At 41.2% G+C, this 20527-nt stretch overlaps 1 protein-coding gene across 1 annotated transcript in view; it reads right to left on the bottom strand.

The window, feature by feature from the left end:
- The window catches only part of LOC114896889, a 106199-nt gene that overhangs the window by 82530 nt on the left and 3142 nt on the right, over positions 1 to 20527 (bottom strand). The window lies entirely within an intron of this gene.

Raw genomic sequence — 20527 nt, forward strand, 5'->3', positions numbered from 1 at the left:
GGAAGACAGCTATGCCCCTGCCCTGAGAAGATGGGTTCCCAGAGGCTGGAGAGAGGTGTGGACATTACTTGCATCCTAGTGTGTAGAACAATTCAGAGTTTTCCAATGCACCACTATAGCTGCAAAAGGGCAAAGAACGTGCCACCCTCAACCAAACTCAGGCAGCTGTCCCATCTCAAAACCTGACTCATGGGGAATCCCAGAAAGAGGAAAGGAACTAACATTCACTTCATAGCCATAGCATACCTAGAACGTTTACCCTTGAGCCCAGGGCGTCCTGAGAGCCTTCAGGTGTGGAGCCAATGGCAGCCCTGCCTGGGCAAGTTTTCCTTCTCTTTCCCATCTCCCACAGCTGGCTACTGAGATGCACAAAAGGCTGTACTTGTGTACAGAGCCCTTGGGGTAACGCTCGGAGCTTAGCTACCTGCTCATGGAATGTAGTCATCTGCTCACAGATTCAAAGCATCTGGTTCTTTATCAAAATAAACTGAGTGAAAGAAGCCAGATATGAGAGAACAGAAACCATATGTTCGATTATATGAAGTCCAAAACAGACTAAAGTGACCCATAATGACAGAGGTTAGTACTACTAACCTTTGGCCAGGTATTGACTGGGAGGGAGCACAAGGGAGCCTTCTAGGGGGCTAGAGGCCTTCTAGGGTGCTAGAAATATTCTATAGCTTGATCTGGATGGTGATTACACAGGTGTAAACACGTGTGAAAATTCATTGAGCTGTGCCTTTAAGATATGTGCATGTTACTGTTACGTATTATGTGTTACCTCCACAAAATAAGTACATAATAAAAGCAAATAAGCCAACAAACTTGGATACTAAACAGTAACCTACAATGACCTGCCAGCTCCAGCTTGCCTATTGCTGGGGCCACTTAATCCTCTCTTGCTGACTCAATCCCTTCCTAATTCCTAAAATTAATCTGGCTCCCTCCACCAAAACCACACAGGAAATTTTAAACACCAGAGGAGAGCACTCAGCCCAATAGCCCTCACCCATGGGGGTAACCTGTAGCATGATGTGTGTGTGCAGAGATGTCAGCCAGACTGCCCAGGTTCAAATCCCTCCTCTGCCACTTTTTGATTACAGCCTTAAGCAGGTTACTTAATTCTCTACACCTCAGTTTCCTGATCTGTGTAACAGGTTTAAAAATCAGGATTAAACAAGATTATTCCATGTAAAAGCACTCAGTAAATACCCATTATTATTAAATGCCAAGCCTATGAAAAGCACTTTACCAATATTGTCTCATTTAATTCTTACAGCAGCCTTGTCTGATAGCTGGTGTTATCACCATTTTAAAGTGAAGAAACTGAAGTTTACAGAGGCTAAATTTGCTTAAGCTTACATAGTTGGAAAGGGGCAAAATCAGGGTTTGAACTCAGGTCTGTTTTGTCTTTTCCTGTCAAAGGGCTTCCCCAACCCCCACCTGGGCCCTCCCAACCCCTGTGTTCCATTGGCTTCCTCCTGGGCCTCCATGCTGCTGAGACTAGACCACACAGCCCACTCTTCAGGGAACTTTCTAGTCCTTCAGATTCTGTCTGAGCCCCGGGTTCAGAATAATCAGCCTAAGTAATAGGCAACAATTGGATCAAGATGGTGAAATGAGCTCATAAGATCATGTCCCCTTCCACCCAAATTTTCTTACAATGACAGGTGCAAAATGTTTTTTTGTTTGTTTTTAAAGGATTAATTTATTTACTGTTTTTTTTTATTTTTTTAAATTTATTTATTTTTGGCTGCTTTGGATCCTCGTTGCTGCGCGCGGGCTTTCTCTAAGCTGCAGCGAGCGGGGGCTACTCTTTGTTGTGGTGCACGGGCTTCTCATTGCCGTGGCTTCTCTTGTTGCAGAGCACAGCCTCTAGGCGTGCGGGCTTCAGTAGTTGTGGCGCACAGGCTTAGTCACTCCATGGCATGTGGGATCTTCCCTGACTAGGGCTCGAACCCATGTCCCCTGCATTAGCAGGTGGGTTCTTAACCACTGCACCACCAGGGAAGCCCCAAAGAAATTCACATGGTACTGATAAACAGGAAAAGGCACTATTATCAGAAAGCTTTGAAATACTTAAAAGATAGAAGTTAATCAACATTTACAAGAGTGAGGAAAAATCACATCCCCAAACTGGCTGCAGAAAACAAACCAAATAAATGATTAAAATAATGGAAAGAGCAAATCCAGAGTTTCCATACTCAGAGACATTTACAATAATACAGAAGGCTCTGAATCAACCAGCAGGATAATTTATTAAAGAACAGGGCTTCCCTGGTAGCGCAGTGGTTGAGAGTCCGCCTGCCGATGCAGGGGACGTGGGTTCGTGCCCTGGTCTGGGCGGATCCTGCGTGCCGCGGAGCGGCTGGGCCCGTGAGCCGTGGCCGCTGAGCCTGCGCGTCCGGACCCTGTGCTCCGCAGCGGGAGAGGCCACAACAGTGAGAGGCCCGCGTACCGCAAAAAAAACCCAGAAAAACTGTATTCAGGGGCTTCCCTGGTGGCACAGTGGTTAAGAATCCTCCTGCCAATGCAGGGCACACGGGTTCGATCCCTGGTCCGGGAAGATCCCACATGCCGTGGAGCAGCTAAGCCCATGCACCACAACTACTGAGCCCGCAAGCCACAACTACTGAAGCCCGAGCACCTAGAGCCCATGCTCCGCAACAAGAGAAGCCACCGCAATGAGAAGCCAGCGCACCACCACGAAGAGTAGCCCCCGCTCGCCACAACTAGAGAAAAGTCCGTGCACAGTAATGAAGACCCAATGCAGCCAAAAACAAATAAATTTATATATATTTTAAAAAGCACTGTATTCAGAACATGGGGCCCAATAGCCTTCCCCTGCCCCTGAACTAGCAGAAAGAAACCATCAGGAGTGTTTTCACAGGGACAGAGGGGGATAGGAAGCGAGCACCCAAGAGGAAGTGTTAGATGACAAGGTAGCTCTGCAAGGAACAAAATGCTCACAGGCTGCCGCCAGAGTGAGGCCTTACTGGCTTTAGTATCAAGACAAAGAAATACTACAAATGTGTGGTGTATTGGTTTTCTATTGCTGCCATAACGATTTTCCACAAACGGTGGCTTAAAACAGCACAAATTTATTACTTTACCGTTCTGTAGATCAGAAGTCCAGGGCTAAGCTCAAGGTGTCAGCACTCCTTTCTGGAGACTAGGGGAGAATTTGTGTTTTGCATTTTCCAGCTACCAACAGCCATCACGTATCTTAGCTCATGGCCCCCTTCCTCCATCCTCAGAGACAGCAACTCTCTGACCCTTCTGTATTAGTCACAGCTCCCTCTGATCACAGGTGGGAGAGCTTCTCTACTTTTAAGGAATCATGTAATTGGGCCCACCTGGATAATCCAGGCTAATCAAACTAACTTAATCACATCTGCGTAGTCCCTTTGCCATTTAAGGGAACGTTCACAGGTTCCAAGCGTTAGGCCATGGACATCTTTGGGACCATTTTTCTGCCTACCACATGTGGTTATTGGGCGCCTGGCAAATAACCCCGCTTTCAGGTTTGGCAATTTGAGTGTTAGCTGTTCCACCCAGGACCTGAATCTGGAGTGATACCCACAAAGACTGGTGGCAATGACCTAACCAGACTGTTCCTACAAAGTATCCTTGGTTGTTGCCCCCTTGGTTCCTGCTGGCTTTCCAAGCCTGATTTTCAGCCTTCTAGGTAATTCTGTGAGCTACCCAATAGCCTGCCAACAAATTATTTTTCTGCACAAATTAGCCAGAGCCAGTTTCTGTTACTTATGATCAGAGAAGAAGCAGATTAGCATCAGACTTCTCATCAGCAATGTTGGGTGCTAAAGACACCTGTGTAATACATTCCAAATTCTGAAAGAAAAATGATTTTGTACCTAGAAATCTATACCAAGGGAAATGCACAATCAACTGTGAGAGCAAATTGGAGACATTTTTAACATACAAGGATTCAGGAGTTTCGCCACAATCACACTATCTCTAAAATAATTATGGCTCTCAAAAATGCACTCGAACAAAAGAACAATGACAAAAGGTAACCCAAAGAAAAAGATAATATGGAGTAAAAGGAAAAAACTGAGTCAAAACAAAAAGTAAAACTTAACTAGAATAAAACTAATTTGGTAAATTGCTGACACCTATAGAGGCAAAAGGAGGAAGTCAGAGTAAAAATTTGTTTAATGGGAAGACATGAAGGTGGATTAATTCTAGATGCGGATAAAAAACATGTATAACCATGAGAGTTCAAATTTTAAGTTAACTATCTAAATAACCAAAACTGAGTTCATAACTTTGCCAACCCCTAAAGAAAATGGAATAAAGAAAACTTGCTCAAACAAAAGACAACAAGAAGAAACAGAAAAAAACAAAACCAAAAACACCTGAATAGAAAACATAAGCCAGGAAAACATGAGTGTATTTAAACATATTAACAATACAAAATGTGAATGAGTTAAGTTCCCATATTAAAAAACCAAGTTTTAATTTGGAGTTAAAAAAAAAGTCCAGCTACATATGCCATTACAATTAAAAGGAAAGAAGGCTATTTTCAAGTGATAAAAATCACAATTCACTAACAAGACATGAGAGTCAAGAACACATTCTCTTAATACAGAATTTTAAAATTCAACAAGGAGAAATAAAAACCAATCAATCTATATTGATGGTGGAAAATTTTAATATATCTATTGGAGAAATTAATAGACCAAAAAAATATTTTAAGCTAGTATATTTGAGTAATGCATAAAACCACTTGGAACTACAAACAACTTTGTAAAGATCACAGGGATTTCCATCGCACAAAATCCAACAGTCTTCATTTGATTCCATCTCTCAATGGTAATTGACACTTGGTGCACCTCTCCCCAAAATGCTCTCTACCCGAGCCCCAGAGATGCCACGTTCTCCTACTTTCCCACTCTTTGTGGAGCAGTGTGCCCACCCTGTTTTGCTGGCTCCTCCTCCTATTCCTGACCAGTATCAAGGCAGTCCAGGCTCAGTCTTTCCTTTCTTCTCTCCCTACACTGCCTAGATGGCAGTTCTCACCCAATTCTCAGTCTTTAAATATCATCCCTATGCTAATGACTCCCAGATTTATTTCTCCAGTCCTGAACTTTCCCCTGAGCTCCAGATTCCTTTATCTAGCTCTACTTGAATACCTAATAGGCATTTCAAATTTAAAATGTCCCAAACTAAACTCTTGAGTTTCCCTACATACATCCTAAAATTTTTGTTGTTGTCTCAGATGTTTTTACTGTGGTAAAATACAAATAACATTTACCGCTGTTGCCATTTTAAAGTATAAAATTCCACAGCATTTAGTATATTCACAATGCTGTGCAGCCACCTCTATTGTGTAGCTTCAGAACTTTCTCATCACCCCAAATGGAAACTTCCATTAAGCAGTCACTCTCCAGTTACTCCTCCCACACTGAGCCCCTGGCAAACACTAATCTATTTTCTGACTCTGTAGATTTACTTATTCTGGATATTTCATATATATGGAGTCATACAATATGTGGGCTTTTTTGTCTGGTTCCTTTTCACTTAGTATAATGTTTTCAAGGTTCAGCCATGTTGTAACAGGTATCAGTATGTCATTTCTTTTCACAGCTGAATAATATTTCATTGTATGGATATACTACATTTTGTTTATCCTTTCATCTATTGATGGGCATTGGGTTGTTCCACCCATACACACAAAGGTTTTTCTTCCAGTGCCTCCCACTGTCTCCCTCAATCATCTCTGTCTCAGTTGGCAGCACTGCCACTGACCCAGTTGTTTAGGCCCCAAATCTAGGAGTCATCCTTGACTCCCTTCTTCCCCCGGCCCCACCCAACCCCTGATAGCCAAACCGTCAGCAAGTCCTAACTGTTATAACATCCAGGTATATCCCAATTTTGGTCACATTTCAACACTTCCCCAGCTACCACCTAGTCCAAACTACTGTCCCTCTGGCCACAACTAAAGGTCTTTTTGCCCCATTTCTTTCCCCTCCAATTCATTTTCCCAGAGCAACCAAAATTATCTTCTATAAGTATTAATCAGATCATGCCACATCAGTGCTGAAGACCCTTCAACGGCTTCCTATTACACTGGAATAAAATCTAAACGTCTTGCTATGGCCAACAAGGTCAGCATGAACCAGCCCCTGCCTACCGCTGTGAGCATCTCTCCTACACTCTCCAGCCACATTAGTCTCTCTTGGAGTCTCTCCCACACCAAGCACTTTCCTGACCTGGGGCCTTTCTACTTGCTGAGCTTCTGCCTGGACACACACCTTCCCCTTTAACTTTGCTTGGCCGCCTCCTTCTTACCTCTGCAGAGAGGTCTTCCCTGACTCTCCTATCTGAACTAGAGCCCTCACCCCTAGTCTCTCTAACCCCTTGCCCTGTTGGGTTTTTCCCTCATACAACTTAGAACCCTATAAAATTATATTTTTTGTATCTGTTTATTATCTCTCCCCACCCCCCTCCCGCCCCGCCAAGAATGTAAGCTCCAAAAAAGCAGGTACTTTGCCTTCAGCCAAGTCCCCAGGGCCTAGAGCAGTACCTAGAATATAGGAGGCATCTAGGAAATACCTGTCACTTGAATAATGAAGGAATTGCATTATACAGAAAGAGTACTTTGTGCTCAATAAACAGAATATCCATTCTTTGCAAACATCCTTGAATATTTATATGATTAGGCCATGAAGTGCTCTTCAGCCATGTTGGTGAGTATAAATTAGTGTTAGTTTTCTGGTGAATAATTTGATAATATCTATCCAATTTTAAAATGCAAATATCCTTTGAACCAGTACCATATATTAAAGAGTCTCTCCTTCCCCCATGAATTTCATTGGCACCTTTGTGATAAATCAAGTGATCTTCTACATGCGGGCCTATTTCTGGACTCTATTCTGTTCTGCTTATCTATTATCTATTTGAGCACTTTCAATTATGATATGGAGCTTCATATGGATCTAAGGAAAGTTCCTTTTCCACAATATAATTTTTTTCTATTGTTCTATGTCCTAGAACTGATTACTCTATAGAATAATAGATTTAGTAAAGATTTGATGTTATGGTAATACAGAGAATAATTTTGGTTTTGGTAGGAAGATTTTTACCATATTTAGAATATTCTAGAATATTTGTGTGTCTGGAGGCAGGGGGTGACATTTTTTTAAATTAAAGGTACTGCCACTTCGCATTTTTATATTGTTGTTCAATATTCTTCTCCCCTCCCAAAGTTCCTGAAGGACACTGAAATGATACAAATACGTTGCAAAGAACACTGAAAAGGTGACTTTTTTTTAATTAACATCTTTACTGGAGTATAATTGCTTTATAATGGTGTGTTAGTTTCTGCTGTAGGTGACATGTTTTGAATAGTACTCAGGTATTAGAAGCAAAATATCTTATAAAACTAACTTTTGGGGCTTCCCTGGTGGCACAGTGGTTAAGAATCCGCCTGCCAATGCAGGCAACACAGGTTCGAGCCCTGGTCTGGGAAGATTCCACATGCCACGGAGCAACTAAGCCCGTGCGCCACAATTACTGAGCCTGTGCCCTAGAGTCTGCGAGCCGCAACTCCTGAAGCCCAGGTGCCTAGAGCCCGTGCTCTGCAATAAGAGAAGCCACTGCAATGAGAAGCCCGTGCAGCACAACAAAGAGTAGCCCCAGCTCACCGCAACTAGAGAAAGCCCGCGCACAGCAACAAAGACCCAACACAGCCAAAAATAAATAAATTAATTAGTTAAATAAAATTAAATTAAAAAAAAAAAACTAACTCTTGGTTTGAGAAATTGTCGCTGTGTTCCATGGTGCTGAAGCAACTGAATATACAACCATGTGGAAATGTAAATGGACAAGACTCAAACTCTTCGTCATGCTAAGGACTCTAGCAAAGTAGACTTATTTGTCCATTATGCAAATAGGAAGAGGAGAGAGCCAAGAATCCTCTTCTGATAATGTTTATACCACTTGGGAACACAGGTGTCAACTACAACATTATCACCAGGACAACAAATAAGACTATCCTAACAAACCATAACAAGTAAAACAGGTATCACTGAAGGTTATGTTCACATGACATGGCAATAATTTTTAAAATCTCTAGCATCTACAAGACTCCTTTGCTCAAATAATAATTCCAATGATAGATTTATATTAGAGAGAAGAGAATGAGCTGGTAACAGTTATGAATATTTGTGCAAGACTTCATACCACATAGGAAACAAGAGTGGTGTCCTTGTGAGAGTACACATTTACCACCTGCCTCATCAGATCCCTTGACCAAGTTTTAAGATGAGGAAGAATGCCTCTCCCTTTGTAGCTGCAGTAGAGAAGAAACATTTTCTTCATCTCTTTACTAGACTTTTTTTCTATATTTTCAAAGTCCATCTCTGAAATACCATAAGTTAGCATTAAAAGAACACACACACACACACACACACAAAAAAAAAAAAAAAAGAACACAGACCTGTGGGGCTCAGATTTAAAATGGAAAAATGGATTGTTAGGATTTGACTTGACAGTAGTGAAATAGTAGGAATTCATCTTCCACATTACAGAAGAACGAGAGTCAGTCTGACATCAAACTTCTTATCAGAAACTCAGGTACTAACACATGGTGAGGAAACAGATACCAAGCTCTTTGGTAACATGATTATAAACTAGAATATTGTATCCAGACAAACACAAGTAAGTGTGAAAGTAGAATGAAGACATTTTCAGACATGTAAGAACTTGGAACATTTATTTCTTAACATGCTCATTTTGGGGAAGTTGCTTGAAAATATTTTGCAGCACAACAAGGAGGAAAAAAGGGGAAGACCAGTGACCCAGGAAACAGCAAAATAAATCAAAAGAGCAGGAAAGGGAAGTTCCCATATGATTTGCCGTGGAGCAAGATGAAAGAGCAACCAGGAGAGATTGGAGGAGAATGTGATGCCCAGGAGGGAGGGCAGTAGGAAAAAAAGGGGTGGGGAGGAGAATGGTAATAAGTGATAGAATAACAATATAATGAAATAATTGGGAAAAGTTGAAACTAAGCAAACGGCACAAAAGACCAAAAAAAAAAAAAAAGAGTAGAAATACCAGAAAAAAAAACCCTACACAATTTAAAAAAGGAAATGAAAGCATACTGTGGCCCTTGGTTTCAAAGTAAAGAGAGAAACTACCCCTTGGGGATAAAAATTTCATGTTGGGAGCGTAGTGGCCCATCAAATTGAATAGACAAAGTCCATGTAAATTACAGAAGGCCTTCAAAGCTGGACTCAGAAATTTGTGCCCACGGTCTGATAAGCACAGAGAGCCATACTGGTTCTTGAGGAGGAGAATGAAAAGATAAAGGCAGCACTGCAGTGATGTTAGCTGGCAGGAGGAGAAGCAGGGAGCCAAAGGATAAGCCTGTTGCAATTTTCCAGGCATGAGGTGGAGGAATAAATGGACAATAGAGGAGGAAAAGAGAAAAACCAGAAAGGCATTTCCGACAAGGACTACAGGACTCTGGTACCAGGAGTGGGTAAAGGCTGGGGATAGTTCCAGTGATTTCTGGTCTGTGAACTGGGAAAGCGGTGATGGCTGTTATCTAGTGTTGCTGTTTTACTATTATGCTCATACTTCTCCTCCTCCTCCTCCTTCTATTCCTCTCTCCAAGCTGACATTAAGCTCCTTTGACTGTAGACACTAAAGCCTGTGTTTGTTTCCTTGACGGCAGCACTGGGTCCTACAACAAGAGTCACTCGGCTGGTGCTTGTGATTGTGTGACTGTAGGTGGTGGTGGTGGTGGTGATGGTGATGATGATAACAATGATGTTTCAGTGCCTTAAAGACAGTGGGGAGGAGGAGTGACTTGGGACATAAAATAATGATGGTAGAATTAGAGCTTCTGAGAGATATCAGCTCCTATTGGAAGTTCGAAGAAAGTACTTTTGAAAATATTGCTGTTACTTCTGTAGTGAAATACCTTCATTTTTCCTTTCTTTAGTACCCTTTACTTAACTCCATCTATACAGGGATCCCCTGCTTTTCCAAACTTTGCTCTATGCCACTTCACTTTTACGAAAGACCTACATTAGTACCTGTTTTCACTTATTAAAAGAAATCTGAAAAAGATTTTCACTTCTACAAAACAAGGCAAAAATAGTGTTCAGTGCTTGTTTTGCAGCGAGCCATTATAGAGGCAGCGCGCACCCTGAGCAGTAGAGTAGCACTGCCAACCTCCTTCCCCGGTAACTACATACACTCAGCATCTCAGCATCAAGCCTCCATAGCTTCGAGCTGTGTCTATGAGCACTTGTGCTTTATCTCAATTTATTCTGTGCATCCTTTAGCAAGAAGTGTCCTAAGGTAACTGCTTCTTTGCTTTACGTCATTTTGGCTTATAAAAGGTTTCACAGAAACACTCTGTGAAACACTACTTTCAGAGAGAGGGGAAACCTGTACTTATGTAGAAATAAAACCAACCAGTATTGGAAGATCTAACTACAGTCAAACTTACTTCCAAATTCTTCTTTCAAATCCTTTTTTGACTGAAAAGAGACTCTTTTTTAGGAAGCAGAGCTATTTAAACAGGCTGTGCCCTGGGAGTAAGGGTCTTTCACATCTTGTTTCGTTCTTGTTTCTGAAGATTAAAAAAAATGTTACTTTCCGGGCTTCCCTGGTGGCACAGTGGTTAAGAATCTGCCTGCCAATGCAGGAGACACAGGTTTGATCCCTGGCCGGGGAAGATCCCACATGCCGTGGAGCAACTAAGCCCGTGCACCACAACTACTGAGCCTGCAAGCCACAACTACTGAGCCTGTGTGCCACAATTACTGAAGTCCATAAGCCTAGAGCCCATGCTCTGCAACAAGAGAAGCCACAACAGTGAGAAGCCCATGTACAGCAATGAAGAGTAGCCCCCGCTCGCCGCAACTAGAGAGAGCCCGTGAACAGCAACAAAGACCCAACACAGCCAAAAATAAACAAATAAATAAATAAATTTATAAAAAAATAAAAATGTTGGGACTTCCCTGGTGGCGCAGTGGTTAAGACTCTGTGCTCCCAACGCAGGGGGCCCCGGTTCGCGCCCTGGTCAGGGAACTAGATCCCACATGCATGCCGCAACTAAGAGTTCGAATGCTACAACTAAGGACCCTGCCTGCCACAACCAAGACCTGGTGCAAGCAAATAAATAAGTAAATAAATATTTTTTAAATAAATAAATAAATAAATAAAATAAAAATGTTACTTTCAAAGAAAGCACTAGGTGGCACTTGTGATGTATTCAATAGTTGCCTCAGATCCTTTCTGGAAAAGGTTTGGTAGGAAAAAAAATGCAATAAATATTAAAATGGGAAAATCTTCATTATAATAATGAAGATCAGTATCTTATGATTGTGTTTACTGTGTTACTGTGTATGAGCAATATCTTTATGCAGCATTTGCATTTAAAATCTGGGCTTTGCTTCCTTTATAAAAACTGCAAGAGGGGAACCAGCATTTCTATAGTATGTGAAAACCCCAAATCACTAAAATAATAAACAAGGGGGTAATATTTGATTTGCAAAAAAACTGACTACAGGTGTTCTTTGAAACAGTCAGTTTCTCTATTGTATTTAAAATATTTTAATCTGTAACAAAAGATTATAAAATTAAGTTTTCCAAGATCCATCTATTATGTAAAGCAAAATAAATTATCACCAATTTAAAATAAGGCACTATAGATTAAAGGTTTTTTGAGTAATATTAACCAAAAAAATAAATAAATTCAAAGCTGATGTTTTAGGACTTTTTTTCTTTTTTTACCGTCTTTAAACTGATAACATAATGACTTTAAGCAAATTCATTGTCTTTTCTGGTATTTGGCAGTTCCTATTTGGCAAGTTGCTTAATTATCTCATGGTCCCACTTTACTATAAAGAGATTTCAAGTTTTTTTAACAGAAATGTAGGTTGAGAAGGTACTATTTCAAGTAGAAAATACTGTTGCTCAATACCATAGCAAAAACAGTAGCCTGTGGACCCTCTCATGTTATTGCATCTTTTCTCTACCTATTGTCTAGGTCTTCTCAGTAACCATTTTATGGATTAGGTTCACTCATGGCCCCATCTCACTTTTCTATCCTATTCTTCCCTTGCCTCATTTTCATTTCTTATTTTAAATGTACTTTTCCTTGCTTTGTAGGATAATTTAACACAATGCAATCCTTTTGGAACAAGACGGGTTATAAATAAATTAATAATAATGCTAATATGCTGTCTTGTAATTGCACTAATTTGTAGGTTTGAGATGAAATTGACATTTTGAAGGTAGTATCTCATGTAGTAGTAAACTCAGCATGTCAGAATTCAGAGCTAAATATGCAAAACTGCACCAGTACCGAACAACTCTGGATTTCAGTGTAACAGTTGAGTTTCTTTGGTTGCAAATGATAGGAATGGATTCTGGCTAACAAGCAAAAACGGACTTTAACAGAGTGCTAGCCAGGAACTCACGGGATGGACAGGGGGCTAGAGGGCCAGACCTGGACACAAGACAGGAATGAGGACAGGCTCCAGGGGCCCAGGCAGCAAAAACAACTTACAGATCTTGTCAAGGTGCTGCTGCTCCAATGTATACTCACACTTTATCTCCCATCCTTGTATGTCCCTAACTCAAGGTTAAAAGTTCTAAGAGTCTAGATTGTTTAATGTGTTCTGTGAATTCACAGATTTCTAGTGCTACAATCATGGGAAATTTAGTATGGAGTAAAGGCTCTGTTGTGAAAGGCTGCCAAATTATAAAGAAACATAAATTTGGAAAAATAAAAATCCCTGGAGTCCAGTTGCCTTCCCTTGGGTCACATGTGGCTCCTTGGTTACACTGGGATGAGAAATATTGATTTACATCCCTACCAAGATTGTCCACAAAAGGGGAGAAGTAACTCCCCAATAAGAAATTGGGATGTTCCTGGGAAGGGAGATGATTGCTGGCCACTCAAAAAACAACCTAGGTGCACTAAACTACAGGAAGAGTAGATTGTTAATTTCTGTGTCATATTGTAGACCCCTGTAATGGGTTGAATAGTGTCCCCCCCCTCCAAATTCATGTTCAGGAAGAACTTCAGAATGTGATCTTACTTGGAAATAGGGCAACTGCAGATATAATTAGTTAAGGATCAAGATGAGATCTTACTGTATTAGAGTGAGCCCTAAATCCAATGAGAGTGTCCTTATAAGAGACAGAAGAGGACACAGAGAGACACACAGAGAAAATGTGATGCGAAGATGGAAGGAGAGATTGGAGTGATGTGCCTATCAGTCACAGGATGCCAACGATTGCTGCAACCACCAGAAGCTAGGAAAGAGGCATGGGATGGATTCTCCCTCAGAGCCTCCAGAAGGAATGAACCCTGCCAACACTTCTGGCCTCCTGAATGGCGAGAGAATAAAGTTATTTAAGCCATTCAGTTTGTGGTAATTTGTTACGGCATCCCTAGGAAACTAACATAGCCCCTAAGAACAGTTTTGGCAAAACCCTAAGTGGTAAAATGCATTTACTAAGCACCATGAAAGTAGGTGCTTAGTAAATGCATTTTAATGAGAGTGAACAAAAGTCTTTTTTTCCTATTTCGAAAGAAAATAAATCTACGACCACAAAGAGCTACTGAATACCTCTTATGCACCAGGCACTGTTCTAGGAGTTGGAAATATAGCCATGAACAAATCAGCAGTGAACAAATTAGGTAAGCTCATGGAGCTGCATTTATAGGGGAAACAGTTAAACAAGTAAACAAGACAAATTTTGTCAAGATCAGGACAATGAAGAAAGTGAAGCTGGATGCTGTGATATAGAGTGATATACAGGAAGTGAGGAGTCAGTACAGATTGGGTGATCAGGCAAGGAGGAGAGAGCTGAGACCTCAATTATGAAAAGCCAGGTGTTCATGACCCAGAGGGAAGTATTCCAGGCAGAAGGGACTGAGAGAACCTAGAGCTGAGTGACCACCGACAAGCGAAAGGAGATGAAAGGGCAGATCTAGGCAGAAACAGATCACAACTTCTCTTCTAGATATGTCACGGAAGTGGAGGATTTTAAGTAGGAGAATAACATCATCTGATTTAAGTATTTACAGTCAGTCCGTTTGCTATGTGGGGAGAAGACTGTATGGGCTAGAAGGAGCAGGGGGCACTTGGGAGACTGTAGAATTAGGCCAGATGAGAGGAGGTGGAGCTCAGATTAGGGTGGGAGAGGGATGCTGAGAAGTGGACTAATTCTGGGTATGTGTGAGGCGGAGTTTGACAGGACTAGTATGTATTAGTTAAGTGCCTTCTCTTGGTCCAGTATTGCTTGAATTTCTATAAAAGACACAAAAAAATATTATTTTACCAAGACTCTAATATCTAGGAGTCTTGCTTTTAATTGGACAGATGTGTATTTATCTGATATATTTATAAAACATATACAGGCTCAAAATGCTTCAGAGTGTGATAGAGGCAATAAATGTAGGAAAGAAGGCTCCAGTGTGGGTAAAGTTAAGAAAGAAAACTTCATGAACTTGAGATGGGCCTTCAATGATACATAAGACTGAAGGAGAACATTCCAAGTTGGATAAGCCAGGAACAAAAGAGAAAAGTGAAGAATGAACATGCACTATTAGGGGTAGGTGAATAAACTAATCTGATTGGATTAGAGAGGTTGTATACAGTGGATAATGCCAATTAAATAAGATCAGTAGAGTGATAATAGATGATAGAACACTTTGAAATCCAGGATGAGTTTAGATTTAATCTCTCAGGCCAAGGCTCAGCAAACTTTCTGAAAGGGCCAAATAATAAATGCTTTAGGTTTTGCAGGTCATAGGGTCTCTGTCACAACTACTCAACTCTCCATTGTGGTGTGAAAGCAGTCATAGACAATACTTTTCAAATGAGTGCAGCTGTGTTTTAGTAAAATCTTACAAAAACAGGTGGCAGGACAGATTTTGTTCTTGGACTAGAGCAGCAGAACAATAAAATAAAACTGGTGTTTTATCAATTTTTAAAGTAACCATGTAAAGGTTCCGGGCATTTCTTACTCAACATCCATTTCCCTATTCCGCCTTCCTCAGAATTTCCAGACTTTCAGTCAGATGTCAACTTCTCTCTTATGTTTATCAAGAAGCTGACTGAACTCCCAGCACTAGAGGAGTGGTCTCAGATTGGTCTAAATTCATTAGGTCATACCATTCCTCTTTCTACAATGACTGGATCATATAAGCCGCAGCTAAGCCACACAGTGCATGCCATTTCTCAGGCACACATGTCAGTACAGGAAGGGCATCTGGGCTAATTTTGTCCAGTAACACATAATGTATCCTTTACAGTAATGGGCTTCTAGGAAAGAAGCTTTTTCAGTTCTCTGGAAGAGCCACCATAAGGGATACTTCTTCCCTTTCTGGGCAGAGTGATATATAGATATGAAATTTGAATTTCTGGATTCATTTTGCCACTCAGAGAGAAGCCAGTTTTGGAACGAGGCTGACAAGACTGAAGGCAGAGCAGGGAAAGGTAAAGAATCCAGGTCTTTGAGGACATGGTTGAACTATTAAATCAAACCAACCCTGAAGCCTATCCTACCTTGGACTTTTTAGTTCTATTAGCCAGTAAACTACACTCATTGCCTAAAAATTGTCTGAGTTGAGTTTTTAGGTACTTGAGATTAAAAGTATTCCACTGTCTTAGAAAAATAATATGGAATGGGGAGAAACTGAAAAGAGTTAGACCAGGTGGGAAACTAGGTCTGCAGTGATAAGGCACAAGGCAGCAGTGAGAAGAAGAGTCATTGGAAAGAGAGAATTGATGTGTGAGGCAAATCTATATCAATACAACCAGAATTCTTACACTCAATAAAAGGCTAAGGGGAAAAATTTAAGGAATATAGTGAGTGAAAGTTTGAGCCCACTCCCAAGGAAACAGATGTAAAACATAAGAGAACTGGAAGGTTGAAGATGAAAGAGACATTTATTTGAAGATTCAGCCCAATCACAGTCCAACAGATGATATCCTCTAGCAACAAAAGATGTAAAGCCATGAGTATTTAAAATATATAAAGTACTCACTCATCACAAAACGTACAACCAGGTTCCATAAAGCAGTGTGTAAAACCATTAAGTATAGTAAAAAGAAAAAAATAATAAACATCTGTGAAAATAAGATAAACTAGTGAGAACTGTTGGGTTATTTTTTGGAATGTAAGAGGGGTCATTAAGAACCAAAAGGAAGTGGGTAGGCTTACTGAATGACAGATTGGGAAAACCTTATTAGAAAGGGTAGGACTGATCAAGCCATTCCAGTTATTCCCTTTTTCATCTATTTTGGCCAGGGGACATTCTGTCAATAGAACATGAAGTCCACTGACATATAACTTCTGGGAGCCTCAGTAAAATAATAGGGTAAACAAGGGAAACAGATAAGAACTGCTGGAAGAAAGAGGCCTAGCAATGATTCATACAAAATCACTAAGCCTTTTCATATTTCAGTGATGAAAAGGTAAAAAGAGACTTTTGGTTTCTAGTCCAGCACATAAGAAGCTTGGAAGTTGCCGCTCCAACCTAACAATAAGTAAAAGGCAAAAATCAACACATCTTCTTAGACCCAAAAGAGAAATGAAGTCACAGGGCAAAATGCTGCTCCCAAAATTAGAGAGACCAACAGGCAAATACTGAGAATCACAGCTCACTGGAGCAGCAACCTCTGTGGGAACCAGCACCGAGGTAGGGAAACCTGAACTATGATTTACAAATTGCTGGAGGCTCAGTGTGGAGAACTCTGAAAACTCAAGGGGGCCCCAGTCATTGGGGGCTTCCACATATTTGTGAGTTTTACCTTCTGGATCTCCACCAGGTTCTCACAGTAAACACTGAAGAAAAATCCCACCACAACCTGCTTCCCCACCATGCTTCTGGCAGAACTATTCTGCAGGAACTATTTTGGAATAAACCAGAACATTCAGTTCCTAACAAGGTCTGCCTTCAGGAGAAACTATTTAACCAGGGCCTAACCTGGTGGGGTTTTATCAGAGCCTAAATGGCCTAGGGAAGGGAAATACCCAGTTCAAGCCCCCTCTAGCCATCCTGTTCCATCTCAGCGTATCGGTGGGGGGACTGAGAAGCACATGTGAAGTTCACAGTCCAGAGGCACAGTCTCACTAAAAGACTGAGACTTAATCATAGAACTATAAGACACCTCCCTTCTTCCCCCACCCCCCCACAAACCCAGGCTCCACGTGGGCTCCCACCAACCTAGGCTCCTGGCTGGGCCCAGCACCAGACCGACTACCAAAGACCAGGCTTTTGACCCAACCCAGCACCAGACCAGCTCCTATAACCCCAGGCCCCCATCCCACCTCAGTGCCGTGCTGGCCCCCATGGATACAGACTCCAGATAGGCTGCTACAGACCCAGGCTCCTAGCCCACCCCATCACTAGGCCAGCCCCTGAGGCCCTACCCTCAAGGCTGGCTCCCATGGACCCAGGCTTGCAGTCTGCACCAGAACCAGTCTGGACCCACAGACACAACCTCTAGGCTGGCCCTTGAGGCCCCAGGTGACAGGATGCCTCCTATAGCCCCAGACTCCAGGCTTGCCCTAGTGCCAGGCTGGCCCTGTGGCTCCAGCCTCCAGGCCAGTTCCTATGAAATCAGGCTCCCAGTCCATCCCAGTACCAGATAAGCCCCATACAGATTCAGATGATGGGCCCACCCACTGGTCCTTGGTACCTGGTTGGCTCCTGTGGACCCAAGATCCAGGTCTGCCCATACAGACCCAGGTCCCAGGCCCATCAGTGCAAGACTCAAGCACCAGGCCTGCCCCAGTGAGCCATCATGGGCCCAGACACCAAGCTGATCCCCATTTACCCAAACACCAAGGCTTTCTACCTTCTGACCCAGGCACCAGACCTGCCTGCCCAAGGAATCCAGCAGCAAGCCTGCCCATAGACACACCAGATGATCCACCCAGAATCTCTGGATAGGCTGACAGGCTTTGCCTGTCAAAGTCAGCCTGTAAAGACTGGAAGAGGTGACTACTTCCTCAAAATCACAGGTACCAACGCAAGGCCAGAGGGATCATGAATAATCAAAGAAACACAACTCCACCAAAGGAAGCTATTAAAACTCCAATGACTGACCTTAAAGAAATGGAGATCTATGAACCGTCTCACAAATAATTCAGAATAATCCTCTTAAAGAAATTTAGTGAACTAAAAGAAAACAGACAATTAAATGAATTTAGGAATATAATGCATGAAGAAAATGAGTTCAACAAAGAAACAGAAACCATAAAGAAAAGAAAGACAGAAATCTTAGAGTTGAAGAATACTGCCTGAAGAATTCAACAGTTTCAACTGAGTTGAAATAGACTCAATCAAGCAAAAGAAAGAATTGGTTAACTAAAGGGCAGGTCATTTGAAATCATCCAATCAGAAGAGCAAAAAGAAAAAAGAATGAAAAGAAGGAAGACAGTCTATGTGAATTATGAGATACCATTAAAAGAAACAATCTACACGTAATTGGAGTCCCAGAATGAGGAGAAAGGGAGGAAGGAGCAGAAAGCTTATTTAAAGAAATAGTGACTGGGCTTCCATGGTGGTGCAGGGGTTACGAATCCCCCTGCCAATGCAGGGGACATGGGTTTGAGCCCTGGTCCAGGAAGATCCCACATGCCGTGGAGCAACTAGGCCCATGCGCCACAATTACTGAGCCTGCGCTCTAGAGCCCATGAGCCACAACTACTGAGCCCACGCACCACAACCACTGAAGCCCGCGTGCCTAGAGCCCATGCTCCACAACAAGAGAAGTCCCTGCAATGAGAAGCCCACGCACCACAACAAAGAGTAGCCCCTGCTCGCCGCATCTAGAAGAAAGCCTGCACGAAGCAACGAAGACCCAATGCACCCAAAATTTTTTTAAAAATTAAAAAGTTAAAAAAGGAAAAAAAGAAACAGTGACTGAGAACTTCCCAAATCTGAGGAGATGTCTGAACATCCAAATTCATGAAGCTAATAGGTCATCCCAAAATTTCAACCCCAAATGATTTTCTCCAAGGTACATTATAATAAAACTATATAAAATCAAAGACAAAGAGAGAATTTTAAAAGCAGCAAGAGAAAAAACTTCTTCGCATATAAAGGGTACCTGCAAAAGGCCATAACCAACAGATTTCTCAGCAGAAAACTTGCAGGCCAGGAGAGAGTGGGATGATATATTCAGAGTATAAGAACTAGAAAATCTGCCAACCAAGAATACTTTACCCAGCAAAGTTGTCTTTCAGGAACGAAGGAGAGATAGGCTTTCCCAAACAAACAAAAGCTGAGGGAGTTCATCACCATTAGACCTGTGTTATAAGATATGCTGAAAGGAGTTATTCAAGCTGAAATGAAAGGATGCTAATTAGTAACATGAAAACATATATATGTAACTGAAAGACCCTCAGTGGAAAGAACCTACAAAAGCTGAGGGAGTTCATCACCATTAGACCTGTGTTATAAGATATGCTGAAAGGAGTTATTCAAGCTGAAATGAAAGGATGCTAATTAGTAACATGAAAACATATGTATGTAACTGAAAGACCCTCAGTGGAAAGAACCTACTATAAGAATATAATAATTGTAGCAAATATTTATTGACAACTTACTAGTGCAAAGGTACTGTTCAAAGGCATTAATTTATTTAATTCTCACAGCAATTTGATGAGGTAGTTACTATAATTACCCTGATTTTATAGACGAGAAAACTGAAGCACGGAAAAGTTAAGTCACTTATTCAAAGCCACGCAGCTTTCAAGTGGCAGAACTGACGGTCTGATGGAGGCAGTCTGGCTTTGGAGCTTCTGCACATCCCTGCCACTTCCAGAGCCCAGGTGGGGAGGAGTCAGATTCAGGAAAGACTAGTGAGCACAGAAATTAGTAATAATGAATGGGTGATATGTTTTCTAAACTTTAATGAATTGAATTATTCTGTGGTTTTTCAAAGAGGCAAAATTAAAATTCTGAGCAATACTAATAAGGAAGATTGTAGGGTGATAGGGGAGGCGAGCTGTGTTCAATAGTGAAGTGTTTTAAATTTCTTTTCTTGTCTAGGAAGGAGCCAGAGATTAATTTCAGACCTTGGGGTGTTTTTTTTTTGGTTGTTTGTTAACTTTAAATACATGTGTTAATAATTTAATGGTGACTACTAAAAAAATAAAGAAAATATTCATGAAATTTACTGAAATTCCCATTAGAGAATTAAGTAAATGAACTATGACACACATATATAGAATAATATAACCCAGTTTAAAAAAAGGATGTGTGAGTTGAAATGGAAAAATATTCTCAATATATTGAGTAAAAAAAAAGAGGTTATAAAATGTTTGCATTTTAATAAACATATATGTGCTTTTGAGTGTGTATATATATGTATATATATGTATACATGTTTCTGCATATGTTAACTGAGATTATTTCTGTTGTCGTTACTGAATACTTTTTGTTTTCTGCTACATAAATGTTGGTACATTTTTAAAAGTGTGCATACATACTGTCCGTTATTATAATCAGAAA

Source organism: Monodon monoceros, unplaced genomic scaffold, assembly GCF_005190385.1.
Source record: "Monodon monoceros isolate NGI ecotype Baffin Bay Population unplaced genomic scaffold, NGI_Narwhal_1 Super_Scaffold_16, whole genome shotgun sequence".
Classification (NCBI taxonomy): domain Eukaryota; kingdom Metazoa; phylum Chordata; class Mammalia; order Artiodactyla; family Monodontidae; genus Monodon; species Monodon monoceros.